Source organism: Lygodium microphyllum, chromosome 26, assembly GCF_053477565.2.
Source record: "Lygodium microphyllum isolate KBCC chromosome 26, Lygodium_microphyllum_v1.1.10, whole genome shotgun sequence".
In the NCBI taxonomy this organism is placed as follows: Eukaryota; Viridiplantae; Streptophyta; class Polypodiopsida; order Schizaeales; family Lygodiaceae; genus Lygodium; species Lygodium microphyllum.
Genome location: NC_141160.1, coordinates 6,872,840 through 6,888,583, shown reverse-complemented (window position 1 = coordinate 6,888,583; position 15,744 = coordinate 6,872,840). Strand labels below are relative to the sequence as shown.

Here is a 15,744-nt window from a genome sequence, read left to right as displayed (position 1 = left end):
TACATGCATCTAGAGGCCTATGGGGGTGTCACCTAGCTTTGACTCAGGCTCTACCAACCCTAGGATGGGTTTGATGTGCCAAAAATATTATTATGTATACTTGTTTGAGTTGTAGTGTACGAGTTGCAGTGCTCACCCGAGCATGATGCCTCAACCATCCGAGGTTGCATCCAAGGCCACATCTGAGGTTGAGAGGTTCAAGGTTTGAGTCCAAGTATCAGATTCGGACGATTTTATTGTCGTATGAATGACTCAAAAAATTTGAGTTAGATTCCAGACCATTTGAGTACATACCAAAGATGGTGTTTAAGTGAGGCAGGACAGGCGTCCAAAAAGGAAAAAATTTGATCAAATACTCCAAGCACCTACTCTGATATTGCAACCAGATTCCTGACTATTGAGAATAGCAAATGATGCTTGTATGTATGCTCATAGACTTGCCCATAAGTGGCTTTGTATGAGAGAGAGAGAGAGACAATGATGAATGCTCTAGTAAGAGATGTCTAAAATCCCATAAGCACAAAGAGAAAAAGTGGTGCTATCCAAAAAGGTATAAAGGCATGTACTTGACACTTATTTCAAGGTAAGGGAACTATCAATTGTGTCACTCAAGATTATGTTTATGAGTCCAAGCTAATCTATCTTGGAACCTAATTTAGTTAAGTTACAATTCATTATTCTGATAATGTATCGTGTGTTTGATTTGCATCCACCATAGCCGAGTTCTAGGTCCGTGTTTCTCAACATGGTATCAAAGCCATGGCTAAGCTAGATAGCTAGTGGACGCATCTTACTTCTTCCCCTGCATACTTTAAATCCTTCCTATTTTGATGCCATCAAAATCCTATTTTCCATCTCAATTTCTTTAATCCATCCACACATCCATTGTCTTGTACAAGGTGAAGGAGCTCAAGGAAGGAGGTGCTAGTCAAGAAACTTGATGTGAGGTTCGCATTGGAGGTACTAAGTAAGGGGGCAGCTTACCAACACGCTAAGGGCATGCTTGTGAAAGAAGTTGGGGGATAGTTAGTCCAGTAAGCAGAGGAAAAAGGCAAGCAGGAGGTGAAGGCCCTCTCAAAAGTCAAAGGAAAAGATTGATCAGATCGATCACTTATCAAAGAGGATAAGCTAGAAAATGAGAACCGTGGAGACATAGTTGTTGCTTCGAGGTCTTCTAATCATAACAATATCTCAAAATTTACAAACTCCAAGGTTCTTAGAAGGCTTGCTCAAAACTAGGGAGCTACTCGTAAAATCCGTCTAAGAAAAAATCCTATGTCCAACAACTAGAATCAAGCCGAGTGAAGCTAAATCAAATTGAACAAGAGCTTGATCAGGCTAGACAATAGGGAGTTTATGTTGGTGGATATGCACTTGGAGATGCGGGTAGATCCGTGAATTCAGAGATGTTGCATTCAATATGGATTGTGTAAGGTGGGTAGAAGAGCAGAACAGGCAACTCTCGGAGCTAATATTTGGACTGACGGCACATGTGAGTGACACCAACTTGCGCTTGCTCATTGATAATGGTATGACTCACTATGATGAGTTGTTCCGCCTCAAGGGGGTAGCTATCAAGGCATATGTATTTCATATCGTGTCTAGTATGTGGAAGAGTCCTGCAAAGAGATGCTTCATGTGGATGGGAGGTTTTTGCCCATCTGAGCTTTTGAAGTTTTTTATTGCCATGTCAAGCCCTTTCAATGATTGTCTATCCATTGAGCCAAATAAAATCCAAAAAATTCATGTATCCCGAACTTCAATGTATGAGAGTTTGTCAAACCAACCCCATGAACCCATCAATGTGTTCATTTGTAAAATCATAAAGCAAAAAGGAGAAGTACCACACATTAACAAAGGGACAAGAATCACAACAAAGGCAAAGAGCATGAAGACCAAGGAGTCCAAGAAGATTAAAGCCTGCACCAAAGAGTGCGAAAGAAACACAAAAAAAAATTGAAGAAAATATTCTCCACTGCCGATAACAAAAACCCTCCCAAATTGGATCCTTATTTCCCATAGTAGATTTTATTTCCCATAGTGGATGTAAAAACCCTACCAAGAATGTAAAGTTTCAAGCCTTAACTTGACTATGCTGCCAAAGAGCTAGTCTCCTGGTCCATGTTTGCATGCAAGGGGGGCAAAAGCCAGCAAGGGTAGGAACTCATCATTTGAGGGGGGTGTTGAGAATAGCAAATGATGCTTGTATGTATGCCCATAGAGGCTTGCCCATAAATGGCTTTTTATGAGAGAGAGACAATGATGAATGCTCTAGGAAGAGATGTCTAAAATCCCGTAAGCACAAAGAGGAAAAGTGGTACTATCCAAAAAGCTATAAAGGCATGTGCTTGACACTTATTTCAAGGTAAGGGTACTATCAATTGAGTCACTCAAGATTTTGTTTATGAGTCCAAGTTAATCTATCTTTGAACTTAATTCACTTGAGTTACAATTCCTTATTATAATAATGTATCGTGTGTTTGACTTGCATCCACCATAGCCAGGTCCACGTTTCTCAACACTGACTATGATCAACAAGTATCAAATGACACTTAGACCATACCTATAGGGCTTGGGGATACAATAATATGAATCGGTGAGAAAATTTGTGCTTGCATTGCCCTATATAGCTCTCTTTATCTCTCAACCTCTCTCTTGACTCAATACACACAAATGAGCTCTCTCCCCCTCTTCTTGGCCTCTTGAACCCCTTCTCTCTTGCTCCTTTACTTCCCCCTTCTCTCTCTTTGCGCCCTTAATGCATCTAATCTCTTTTTCACCCTCTTTTAACTTGTTTTAATAACAATAACCCTACTATTTGTTTCCCTTCTTTTCCTTGTTTCTTCCTACCTTAATGCATCCAAAACACAAAGCAAACACCAATGCTACTCCATCCTACTCACCTAAATTTTAAAAACCAAAAAAATTACTTGCAAAAGGAGATCAAATTCCCTCGGACTCCCTCATTTCCTACCTATCTCAAGCATCATTTTTCGGGGCAAACCCTACTTCAATGCTCGATTCAGAGCATGCAAGCACCCAAAACTTGAATCCATTTGACTTGGCACAATGGAACAAAAATGTGGAAACTTGATCGCTAAGACCCATGGATCACTTATTGTTTCAAGTGTTTCAAGCCAAGTGCAATGGCTATCTCTCATATAGTCATGCACACTCTCATATCTACGAGTGTACTGATCTTACCTTCATGCTTGATCGAGTTGCCTCCTCCCAGAGCTCTCTAGTAGCTCCATGATCCGAGATGAAAGCTCAAGCAATCTCAATCCTCAAGCTCCAAGCTCCAAGCTCCATTTTTGTATGCAAGAGAAGAGAAGAGAAGAGAAGAGAAGATGGAGAGCTTCTCTACCACAATCCATCACTATCACACACTCACTCCCTCACACTCCCTCTCTCAAGACAAGCACAAGCAAGAACAAGAAGAGGAAGAAGAAGAGAGCTGGTTTTGGCCACACACAAGAATAAGCTTCTTCATTCAGTTTTTGCATTTTATGCATGCCCTACCTCCTCCTAGGGTGCCCATCCCTTCTTTACATGATCGGTCATTTTAGCCTATGTTCTCTTTTCCTATTCCCTTCCTATTTATATTGTTATTTCACCCACGTCCGTCTACATTTACAAATTGCACGGGAGGGAGATTGGTGCTCTTTTACAAAAATTTAGGGTGTCTTTTAATATTTAAATTGTGTATTTCCCTTTTTGCACTTGCCCTAGACTTTTAAAGTTTCTCCTGCACTTTTGGCCTTTTTCTTCCTATTTTTTTGTGTTGGACAACCTTTTTTTGCCTTGCCCTATATCTTTTGATTTTTTTCACTTTATTTGCACCGGGGTTAACAATTTCACATTATCATTTGGAATTGATGCACCATTATCATTGATAGATTGATTGGCCATTTATTGCCTAAGTTGTTGAGAATGGAAATCATTTGGTCCAACTTTGAATCCAATGAGTAATTATGCTGTCCAAACTTCTCAAAATGAAAAATAAGTTGACCAAAATTTCATCTATCATATGATTCAATTGAATGATACTCTCATTCATGCTATCAATCCCTTGAGAAAGTTGTTGGTACTCATTAGAATCATGTGGTACATTTGCTTCAGCCAAAGGCTGCATATCTTGATGATTTCTAGGCCAATGTGACTCATCATTTGTGTTGCTCTTACCAATAATATTTAGCCCTTTATTTGTCACCCTCATTGATGAGTTAATCTTTTCTTGATATTCAACCAAGTCTTTATTCATATTCTCAATAACTTGTTCTTAGCCATTTGAGTAGGTGCAATAGAAAGAACTTTGACTATCAATAAATGGATGATATATTGAGTTGTACTTCATTGATCCTTATGATTTTGCTCTTAAAAAAGCTTAGTATATGGAGGCAAGGTAGATTTACTAAAAATGCCACTTTGAAATTAGGTAAGGGAGGTGGTTCCAAAGCAAAATAGTAAATTATACCTAACTATCTACAACGACCTCCTATCAAAAAAGTGGCTATAACTTTTCACCCGATATCAGAATCAAGAAATATTTTATGAAAAATGAAGATAACAAATAGCTCTTTAGGATTAGCTATAGCATTGTACTTTAGATTTAAAGTTAAATATTTTTGAAATATTCTTTTCTTACTGTACAGAACATTCCTACAACCTATAAACACACTATTTGGTCTATTCACCTCTCTTAGGTCCAAACTAAGGTCTCCAAACCCTATGGTATTGTTGTGTATATGGCCTATAGAGATTGAATAAAACTTGTAATACATTGTAGAGTATTAAGACCAAAAAATGGGTCCAACACTAGCTCTATCGGCTCAAGCTCGTTGATACATCAAATGATTGTAGTGAAAACTAGGAATTTGTAGATGAAAGGACACTATGCACAATAAGAGAAAGAGATAGAGACAATGTAGAAAATGGAGTGAACTGCAGTTGATCATTTCATTACTGGTAGCTATATATATACATGGTACATTAAATGAGGTAGGTGAGCTTCTTCTCTAAATATCTGAGATATTTACAAAGTGGATATGTATGGGATCCTTTTGTCCACATATTTGCTTATCCTTATCTTATCCAAACTTTTATCCTCATATACCCCCTCAAAAGGATTCCATAGGAAATCTACATTAAAAAAAAGATTACATTCAATTTACCAATTCAACTAGAATATTTTCCCCTCCCCATCAAAGCATGCAAAGGATTTACATGGCAATTGTATGCTTCAAGTAGGGAACTGATTTGGTGAGGAAATCGGTAGCATTATCACATGAGGGTACATATTGAAGGATGATATAGGAATTTTCAACTAATTCACGTACAAAATGATATCTCATATCAATATGGCAGAGTTTCAGAGTGAATTTAGGGCCTTGAATAGCAGAGATCGATGCTTTGTTGTTGACTTGGTGAAGATGGGAATTTGCTGATGCGGATATCCAAAGCTGATATCTTCCAAGAGATACTTAAGGTAAATAACTTCTTGGGAAGCCATGCTGCATGCCACATATTCTACTTCCGTAGTAGAAAGTGATACGAAGTGTTTTTTTTTGTGTTCCATGAGATGGGACCTCTTGCTAGTGTAATGATAAAACTAGTGAGAGATCTTCGGGTAAAAAGATCATCACCCCAATCTACAATCCGAATATGCTTTTAAAAGAAAATCATTGTTGTCTTTTGTAAAACATATCCCCACATTAGATGTTGTCTTCACGTATTGTAAGACACATTTGCGTTGCTTCCAATTTTCATAAGTGGGTTGATGCATGGCTTTGGAAAGAATATGTCTTGCATAAGACAAATCTGGACGGGTAAAAGTAATTACATACTAAAGATATCCAAGTGCTTTCATATAAGGGATAGTCTCTATTTCACAAGCTTGCTCAGTTGAAAGAGAATGAGATGAGGATGGATTCAGTTGGAGATTTTGGGCAAGTGGAGTGACCATGGGATTACAGTGGAGCATGGAGTAACGTGAGAGAATAGGCATAATGTAGGTATGTTGATGCATTTTGATAGATGTGGGTGACTATTCAATTTCAATGCCAATACAATAATGCATAGGACCATAATCTGTGATAGCAAACTTTGAAGATATATTAGATTTAGCTTTGGACATGGCATGAGAAGAGTTGGTAAGAATGGGAATGTCATCAACATAGAGGCCTAGTATAATGATGGTTTTGCTCTGAAGAAGAATGTAAATTTTATGATCAATATCTAGCTTTCTAAATCCATGGTGTATTAAGTGAGAATGAATGCGAGTGTATCATTGCCTTGGTGCTTGTTTCAAGCCATAAAGATCTTTATGCAATAAATGGACATGAGTTGGAAATTTTGGATCCACAAAATTTTAGTGACCATGTAAGAAGGAATTTTTTGACATCAACATGATGAAGAATTAATTTGAAATGAGCAAACATGGAGAGTAATACTCATAAGGAGGTTAACATGAGAGAATGTACTTCCGTAATGGAGGCCTTCAATTTCTTTGAAACCACAAGCTACAAGTCAGGCTTTATACTTGTCAATAGAGCCATGTGGTTTGAGCTTTTTGCAAAGTACCCATTTGCAACTGATTGAAAATTCTCTAAGAAGAAGTGGAACCAATGTCCAAGTGTTGTTATGAAGAAGAACCTTGTATTCTACAAGCATTGCAGCTTGCCATTGAGAGGCTTCATGACTCCAATGTGCTTGATTGATAGAAGGGTAGTTTGGCGGCTTGGGAATGGTGGTTGGAGGTGACTCTTGAGCTTGTTCAACGGCAATGTTGGCTTGGAGATGAAGGTCATGTAAGCTTTTGTAGCAAGGAGTTTGTTGGGAGTGAACTTCATCAGTGTTGGAGTCAGAAGAGTTGAAGAGAGTAATGGGCATTGAAGGGGAATTTGGAGATGGAGGTCTAAGAGTGGTGATAATGAGAGCAATAGGGAAAGAATTACTTGAAGTGGAGGACATTGCAACTATACGAGCAAACCTTCAAAGTTTGGAGGATGCTGGATCAATATGAGCTTCAATGGATAATTTTGAAGCTGATTTTTGAGAAGAGTAGGTATTTAGAGGGACCGAATTGGTTGTAGGATATTGGACCTATAAGAGTGGAAGGACAAGAGTTTGTTTCTACTTAAGTAGTTATTTAGTTGTGGATAGTGAACTAGAAATTGCAGGGAGAGAGAGAGTATTGTTCACATATTGTTGATGAGCTGGAGTAGCAACAAGGTGGGTGCTAAATGGCATTTTCTACTGACGTGGTTGCTCTTTGTTCAGGTATGGAAACCTCATTGCAGCAGGCAATGTTGCGATTGCTACGTGGTAGGAGGAGAAGGCACATTTTTAATTGACTTAATCTTCAAAGCCTACATGATTGTCGCTGCAAAGGAAAGTGCCAATTTTCCAACGTTTGGCTTGAGTGATGAGCTGGATATTAAGTCATTAAGGCTAGATTTTACATGATTTGGGGCTTGTTCATATGGTGGCATATGGTGTGAGTTGTTCTATATGGGATAAGGGAGATGAAAATGGTGAAGAACATTAATGGAGGGAAACAAAAAGAGAAGATTATGTAGAAGATATAGTGGGCCAGATTGAGTAGTGCCAAGTGTTTAATCGGATAATGTGCTAGCATATGGGACAACAAGATAAAGTGTCAAAGATAGAGATTGTGTGCTGGTAGAGCCTGTGGGAAGGAGATTGATTTCATGAAATATGGCACTTCTGCCACAAATGAAGACCTTGTTGTGTGGATCATGAAATCGATCGGCTTCGTGAACATGGGGATCACCATATCTTGTAAAATTACTTGTGCAGCTCTGGGAGAGAATTTGGATTTGTGATATTGTTGAAAAGAAAGGCAGTGCATCCAACGACCTAACCCAAAGATTAGACCCACAATGGTCACCTTTTTGCCATCCGATCACATAGGCCTCATCTGATATACAAGTCAGGACTCAACCAATGTCTGGGCTCACATTTGGCTTCTCCTCATAATGGGGGCCTTACAACTTTGAGCACCATGGATCATTGGTAGCACCTAATGAGGGTGGGGCATTGATCATATCTAACACCCCCCCTCAATGTCCACCCATAGGTGAACTATCTCCTCGACCCAATGCCGAGTCTCTGAAGATGAACTTGAAGCAGATCCTTCGTAAGTGATTTGGTGAATATATCTGCTCCATTCTCCTCTGTTGGACAGTAGACCAGTTCCACTATCCCATCCTCCATCAAATCACGCACATAGTGATACTGGATCTCTATATGTTTGGTGCATGCATGAAACACTGGATTGTTGGCAATGGCAATGCAACTCTAATTGTCACATCTCAGCATAGTTGCTTCTTCATCCTGCACTCCCATATGCCATAGAATCCTTCTCAACCATACTGCTTCACATGTAGCAAAACAAGCTGCATTGTATTATGCTTCAGTATAAGACAATGCCACTGTTGGCTGCTTCTTACTAATCCAAGAGAAAATTCCCCAAAGAGAAACAATAACCAAAAACTGACTTCCTGGAATCACTGTCTCCTGCCCAATCTGAGTCACAGTTCCCCACAAGAGAAGTTCCGAAACTGTATGTGATACTATAGTCAAGAGTTTTCTTCAAGTATCTGAGCACCCGCATCCCAGCCTCCCAATGACGCTCATGAGGCTTGTTTGAGAACCTGCTCAAAACACCAACAGCAAAACTGATATCTGGTCTAGTGTTACACAAGTAGATCAGACTGCCAACCAACCTCCTATACCTCCCAATGTCTGCTAGTGCTGATGTATCCTTGATGGATAACTTTTCATTCACCTCCATAGGTGTAGCTATCTCCTTGCACTCGGTCATGCCAAATGCCTTCAAGATCTCCCATGCATACTTCTTCAGAGAGATGAAGATCTTTCCTAGCTCTTGCCAGACTTCAATCCCCAAACAATAGTGCAGCAAGCCCAAGTCTGTCATTTCAAACTCAGAACTCAAAGCCTTTCGAGTTTGGTTGATCATATCTTCATAGTCACCTGTAATAAGAAGGTCGTCCACATATAGAACAATCACTACAGACTTTTTATCATCCCTGTAAACATACAAGTTAGCATCTGAGGCACATCTTTTGAAGTTTAGGTTTAAAACGAACTTATCTATCCGCTGGTACCATGCTCTGGGGGCTTGTTTCAGCCCATATAATGCCTTTTTCAGCTTACACACTTTCTTCTCAGAATGGGGGGCCTCAAACCCTAGTGGCTGAGCCACGTACACCTCCTCCTTGAGGTCACCATTTAAGAACGTTGACTTAACATCCATTTGGTACATTGGCCACTTCTTGTGGGCAGCCACTACAAGTACCGTGAGAATAATGGTCATTCTAGCAGTTGGGGCAAATGACTCTTGAAAATCAAACCCTTCAACTTGTGAAAATCCTTGGGCAACTAGTCTAGCTTTGTACTTTTCTAAGGTACCATCAGCCTTGTACTTTACCTTCCAAATCCACTTGGTGCCAATAACATTCCGCTTTGCTAGTCGATCCACTAGCTCCCAAGTGTCATTCTTCATTATGCTGTCATACTCCGCTTGCATAGCAGCCTTCCATCATGGATCTGCAAGTGCTTCTTCTAAGTCTGTTGGATCCTTTACTTCTCTCATAATCTCAACCATCAAGGCCATATTGACTATGTGAGCAGAAGCCCTCCTGTGAGAAATGCGAGATCTAGAGCATGGCAAAACCGGAAGCTATGGAGGATGGAAGGAGAAGTGTGGACTCATGATGGAAAAGACACGGTTTGTTACACAAGTGAATTAGGTTCCAAGATTGAGACTTGGACTCATAAACACAATCTTGTGTATGTGGACAATGACATTGACACTTCATTGAAAAGAAAAGAGTACTATCATTGCATTTAGAAAAGGAAACAAGTACAATGCTTTATAGGAAAGTAGGAAACTGCAGTAGGCACCATTGTGCATATGGGATAAGTTAGCCTGCATATCCTTGACCCTGAAACTCCATACAAAGAGGCTATTTTAGTGAGTGTGATTGCTGATTCTCAACACCCCTCCTCAATCACAACTAAAAAGGCACAAAGTATGTAGAGGTTGTAATGAGAACCACCTGCAAAGTGTGGGCATACCACAAACATGGCAAAACACCGGAGGATATCACAGAAAAGGCTAACTGTGGGTACCATAAACATGGTGGACATCCAGAGGCTGTAACAGGGGCCTCACAAAGTGTACAGGGACTGTAATGCCAAGTTACATAAGGAGTTTTACAAAGCTTATGGCAAGAAGCATTAGGGCAAGGAAGTACAAGGCTTTTAAAACAGTCTATCAGAATTATGAGAGTAGAAGGACTGATGAGTCTTGTCCTTCCGATCCTGGTGGTCTTCATCTTCATCTTCATCTTCATCTTCATCTTTTGGTCCATGGTCTTCTTCTTCTTTCACAGCTGCAAGATAGGCCTTTTGGGACCTCTTCCTAGCATGACAAAACTTTTCAGTATGTCCGGTCCTTTTGCAGAAGTCACAGAAGAGCGGTTCCTTTTTACCTTTGTATCTGTTGTTTACATATAACATTTGTTCATCCTTTGAAGTGCTGGGCTCTTCTTTGCTTTTAAGTTTCTTTTCCTCTTCTAACAGTGATGCCTGGATATCAACAAGTTTAGGATTTGGCATGTTGATTAAAGTTGTTGATACATTATTATATTTAGGAGGCAAACTCTTAAGTAGAACACCGATGCAAACATCTTCATCCATTTTAATGTTGATTCCTGCAAGTTGGGTTTTGAGTCCTTCCATGTAATTGAGATGTGTGGCAAGTGATGTGCTGGACTTCATTTCAAGCCTGAAGAACTCAATCAGGAGACCATACTTTGATGATTTAGATTGTGCACCGAACAGGGTGTCAAGTCTTTTCCATGTATCCTGTGAGGTCTCACAGTTATCCACATGGTGGATATAACTGTCGTCTAGCTCCAGTTTGATAATGGCTTGGGCTCTGTCATCACTCTTTTGCCAAGTATTTGCAAGGTCCGCGTCCCGAGGTTTCTTCTCTTTGCCATTTGTGATGGCCCAGAGACCCTTTTTCATCAAGATGAGCTTGATGCGGGTTTGCCAGGTGTGAAACCCGACTCCTTTGAATCGAGCATTTGGAGAGTCTTTTCCCATGTTGAGGTTGCAAGATCAGCAGCAAATCAACACTAGAATTCTGAGATTTTATTAGTAGAAGAGCAGAATGCAGTGTGTCAAGAGACACAGTTAGTGACAGTGTAAAAACACACTATGTCAGTGCTGATGTTGAGATTGATTCTTCTTGTTCGGGATCGTTCGGTCGTTCTTCAATCTTCTCAGGTCCTTCCCCTCCTTGATTTGATGCTGGGTCAATGGATTAGAGTGACAGAGGCTTGGGTTGAGTGTCAGGAGAAAGAAAAACTGAGAAAAAAAAGCTTGAGAAATTTTGGCTATGGTGGAATTAGGGTTTCTGAGATAGGGGCCTAGTTTTTCTCAGATTGCAGGAGCTATACTTGATCATTTTCAAAAAAATTTATATGCCTAGGAAGCTGACTTCATGGGCTATCAAACCCTATGAAAATCATCAAGATCGCAGGCAGTATGGCGCACACAGGCAGCTCGAATAGATTCGGCGCAGTTCAGGATAGGTTTCCACAATTTCTGTAATGCCAGGGTCATGGCACAGCAATGTCATCGATTTACGTGCCAGGATGAAGCTCCTTGAGTAGAGGAACAACTCCCTAGAAGAAATCAAGAGCTGAAATGGCCTGGTTGAGAAGTTATTGAAGCTCCAAGTGAGGTAGGTCATGTCTGGCTATGGCAGACACAGAGCAGAGATTGAGAATTTTCACAATGCTAAGCTTCAGATGGTCAAATGTCCTGGATTGATGTGATACATGGAAGCTTTGTGAGTTGGGGAATACTTTTCCAGAAGGAAACTCCAAGAGATTTGACCTATGGAGTGAGATATAAGCAGCTCAATCTGACAGGGTGCTGCTGGCTATGGCTGCCATGGAAGCTTCAATGAGAGTAGAGTTGGGAGATGAAGTCATGAGCTGACATTGAGCTAGATTGAGATTGAGAGGAATCAAGAGAGACTGGAGAAGCAATGCCATGCCCAACTGGGCTTTGATACCATGTGAGAAATGCGGGATCTAGAGCATGGCAAAATCGGAAGCTATGGAGGATGGAAGGAGAAGTGTGGACTCATGATGGAAAAGACACTGTTTGTTACACAAGTGAATTAGGTTCCAAGATTGAGACTTGGACTCATAAACACAATCTTTTGTATGTGGACAATAACATTGACACTTCACTGAAAAGAAAAGAGTACTATCATTGCATTTAGAAAAGGAAACAAGTTTAATGCTTTATAGGAAAGTAGGAAACTGCAGTAGGCACCATTGTGCATATGGGATAAGTTAGCCTGCATATCCTTGACCCTGAAGCTCCATACAAAGAGGCTGTTTTAGTGAGTGTGATTGCTGATTCTCAACACCTCCTTTGCTCTCTATTCTCTGAGACCTCCTTGGTCTGTCAGCCTTCTCCTCAACAGATGCAGGCATAGGATTATTGTGGTCATAGAGCTACTTCAATCAGTGCGGCAATGGCTTTTCCGGTGGGGTGATGTCAGGTTGGTGAACTTTTTCCTCATCATCTGAAGATGATGCTTCCTCCTCCTTAAGGATAGGGATAGATCTCGAGACAGGTTCATAGTGGACTACTTCTTCGCTTGATGATAAAGTGGAAGAACTTGCCTTCTCCTCCTCCACTGTATGCGGCTTCTCCTTGAACACCATATCATAGCTCGCGATGATCTTCTTTGCCTCTTGGTCATATAATTTGTAAGCCTTCTGCTCATCACTATAACCCAAGAAGATACATTTCCTGCTTTTTGGTTTTAACTTGTTTCTCTTCTCATCTGGAACATGTGCATAACATTCACATCCAAAAATTCTGAAATGTGAGACAGATGGTTTCTTACCAGTGTAAGCCTCATGAGGTGTTTTACCCTTGAGAACCTTTATATAGCTCTGATTTAGAATGTAGACTGTAGTATTAACAGCTTCAGCCCAAAAATGGTTAGGAAATCCCTTGCCCTTTAGCATGCATCTTGCCATCTTCACAATGGTGCTATTCCTGTGTTCCACAACACCGTTCTGCTGAGGTGTGTGAGGCGTCGTCAATTGACGCTTGATCCCTTTGCTCTTGCAAAAGCCTTCAAACTCCTTTGAGTTGAACTCACCACCACCATCTGTTCTAAATTTCTTCACACTTTTCCCTGTTTCATTCTCAACAAGTTTTAGCCATTCTTTAAACTTACCAAAAGCTTGAGCCTTATCACGAAGGAAGTACACCCACATCTTCCTACTGTAGTCGTCGACAATCAACATAAAATAAGAAGATCCCCCCATGGCCTGTGTAGGCATCTTACCACACAAGTCAGCATGCACCAACTCTAGAGGAGCATGTGCTCTATTCTTGCTTTCTTGTGGAAATGCCTTTCTCTGTTGCTTGCCCATCATACAAGCTTCACATGGTTCCTTCAATTCAGTTATTGTAGGTAGGTGAGCAACCATACCTTGCTTTTGCATCTCCTTCAACACTGCAAATCCGATGTGTCTAAACCTTTCATGCCAAAGCTTACTTGTGTCCACTCTAGCAGTGGCTGTAAGAGCACTTAGCTCATATAGGTTGTTCCTTCTTTCTCCTTTGCCAACAATTGTGCCAGCATTATCAAGAATTTATGCACCTGTCTTCTTGAACCTCACTTCATGACCAAGATCAGTTATGTCAGCAACTGATAAGAGATCTCTCCTGATTTCGGGAACATACAACACATTTGAAAGCTTTTTGACTTCACCATTTGCAGCAACAAAAGAAATAGTACCTGTGCCCGCGGCAAGGCATTTAGCATCATTTCCAACCGTCATAGTGATGGATTCTTGTAGAGGCTGCATAGAAACTATATAGACCTTTCTTGTTGGTCATGTGACGGGAGGCCCCACTATCCAACACCCATGAGTCAGTGGTAGATTCTTCTTGCGCCGAGGAGCACACTTCCTCAATGGTCGCCATGAATAATTCCAGCTCTGCTTCAGCCGTATTGGCTGTCTCTTTCCCTTTACTTTTAAGGGTACCATTCTTTTCATCTGCCTTCTTGACACGACAATCTGCAATTGCATGTCCTATCTTCTTACAATAGAAGCACTCTCCTTGAAACTTCTTCTTTCCGCCCTTCTTCTTTTTGTCACCATCATTTTTTGTGGAGGAACCACCTTTGCTTTTTGCATTGGCAGAGAATGCAGCATCTCCATTGTTGCTTCCTTCTCGGGCTTTCAGCCTCAATTCCTTCTCCATTAATAATGCACAAAACTCCTCAAAAGTCAAAGCTTGAGGTCTCACCTGAGTATTAAGGGCAGTTACTAGTCCATCAAACTTTTGTGGACAAATCCGAAGACACCTCCGAGCTAGCTCTTTCCTAGTCTTTTGTATCCCAGCACCAGCCATCTCATCGCGCAGATTCTTAATCCGAGTGATGAATGCTTCAACCATCTCTCCTTCAGCAAACTTCTCCACTACTAGTTGATTCTCCAAGTTTTGAATCCTTGTTTGGTTTCGTGTTTCATACTGACTCCTTAGTACATTCCAAGCCTCTAACGCTTTGGTTGTATGCTGAATCAAAGTCAGAACATTATCAGAACAGCTTGTAACTAAGGCACACAATGCATCTGCGTTCCTTCATTTCCAAGCTTGTAGAAGATCTGCATTTGGAGGAATCATCACACTAGGATTTGATGGGTCGGGGGTAGGCTATGGTTCTGCGTCAGTCCCCAGCACAGTCTCCAGAAGCTCATAAGAATCAAGGATAGTTGTAATTTTGAACTTCCACAAGGTGTAGTTTGTACCATCTAACTTGCCTTTGCTGAAGGTTGGTGGACGAATCCTCAGTGTTTGAATAGCCGGTACAGCAACACCACCTCCTACACCACTTCCTGATGCGCCAGAACCGCTTCCGGGAGTCGACATAGTTTCTCTTTGCTGTTGAAGCCTTTGCCTCTTGCACACTCTCCGATCTCTAGAGCCCCCTGGGCTCTGATACCATGTAAAATATTACACGGCACAGCGAATAGAATCTGAGAAAGAAATAGAGAGTACACAACAGATAAGAGGAGAATCAGTAAATTCTTTAACTCCAAACAACTGATACAAAGATGGCTCTGTCCACCCGTGCGCTTCCACTGTGTGAAGCCTAGATGGCGATCTAGACAGAAGATAGGTGAACAGCTTAAGGCTAGCTGGAACAACAACTCTGGCTGGGTGAAAGATGAGTGATCGATGGCTGTGAAGGGGTTTAGCTTTTATAGCCTGCGAAGGCCGTGAGGTTGGCTTGACCGACCTACCATATAAGCCTCCACTAGTCGGCCAGGGAATATTCCCTATTATCAAGACTAGATGAAAGAAGAGAAACATATAATGGAAAATGATAAGACATTAGGGAATATGATAAAAGATCAGCAGGATCTAAAGGATAAATAGAACATCAAAAATTTAAATCCTGAAAGAAAGACAATAAATAATGGGTTATCAGCAATGAAGCTCAATAACCAAGATTGAAGAGGCTGGATATCTGATTTATGAAAGACACTTCTGAGGTAGCGAGGTTCCAAAGCAACATCCTCCAAAGGTGGATGCCAAGCATATCCCTTGCACCAAGACGTCTGCTCATGATAAGTTCGT

General features: G+C 40.8%; 1 pseudogene; it reads left to right on the top strand.

The window, feature by feature from the left end:
* LOC148012975 (transcription factor TGA2.1 pseudogene) overlaps window positions 1-7,024 on the top strand; it is a 29,090-nt pseudogene extending 22,066 nt beyond the window's left edge.
* Window positions 7,025-15,744: the final 8,720 nt, after the last annotated feature.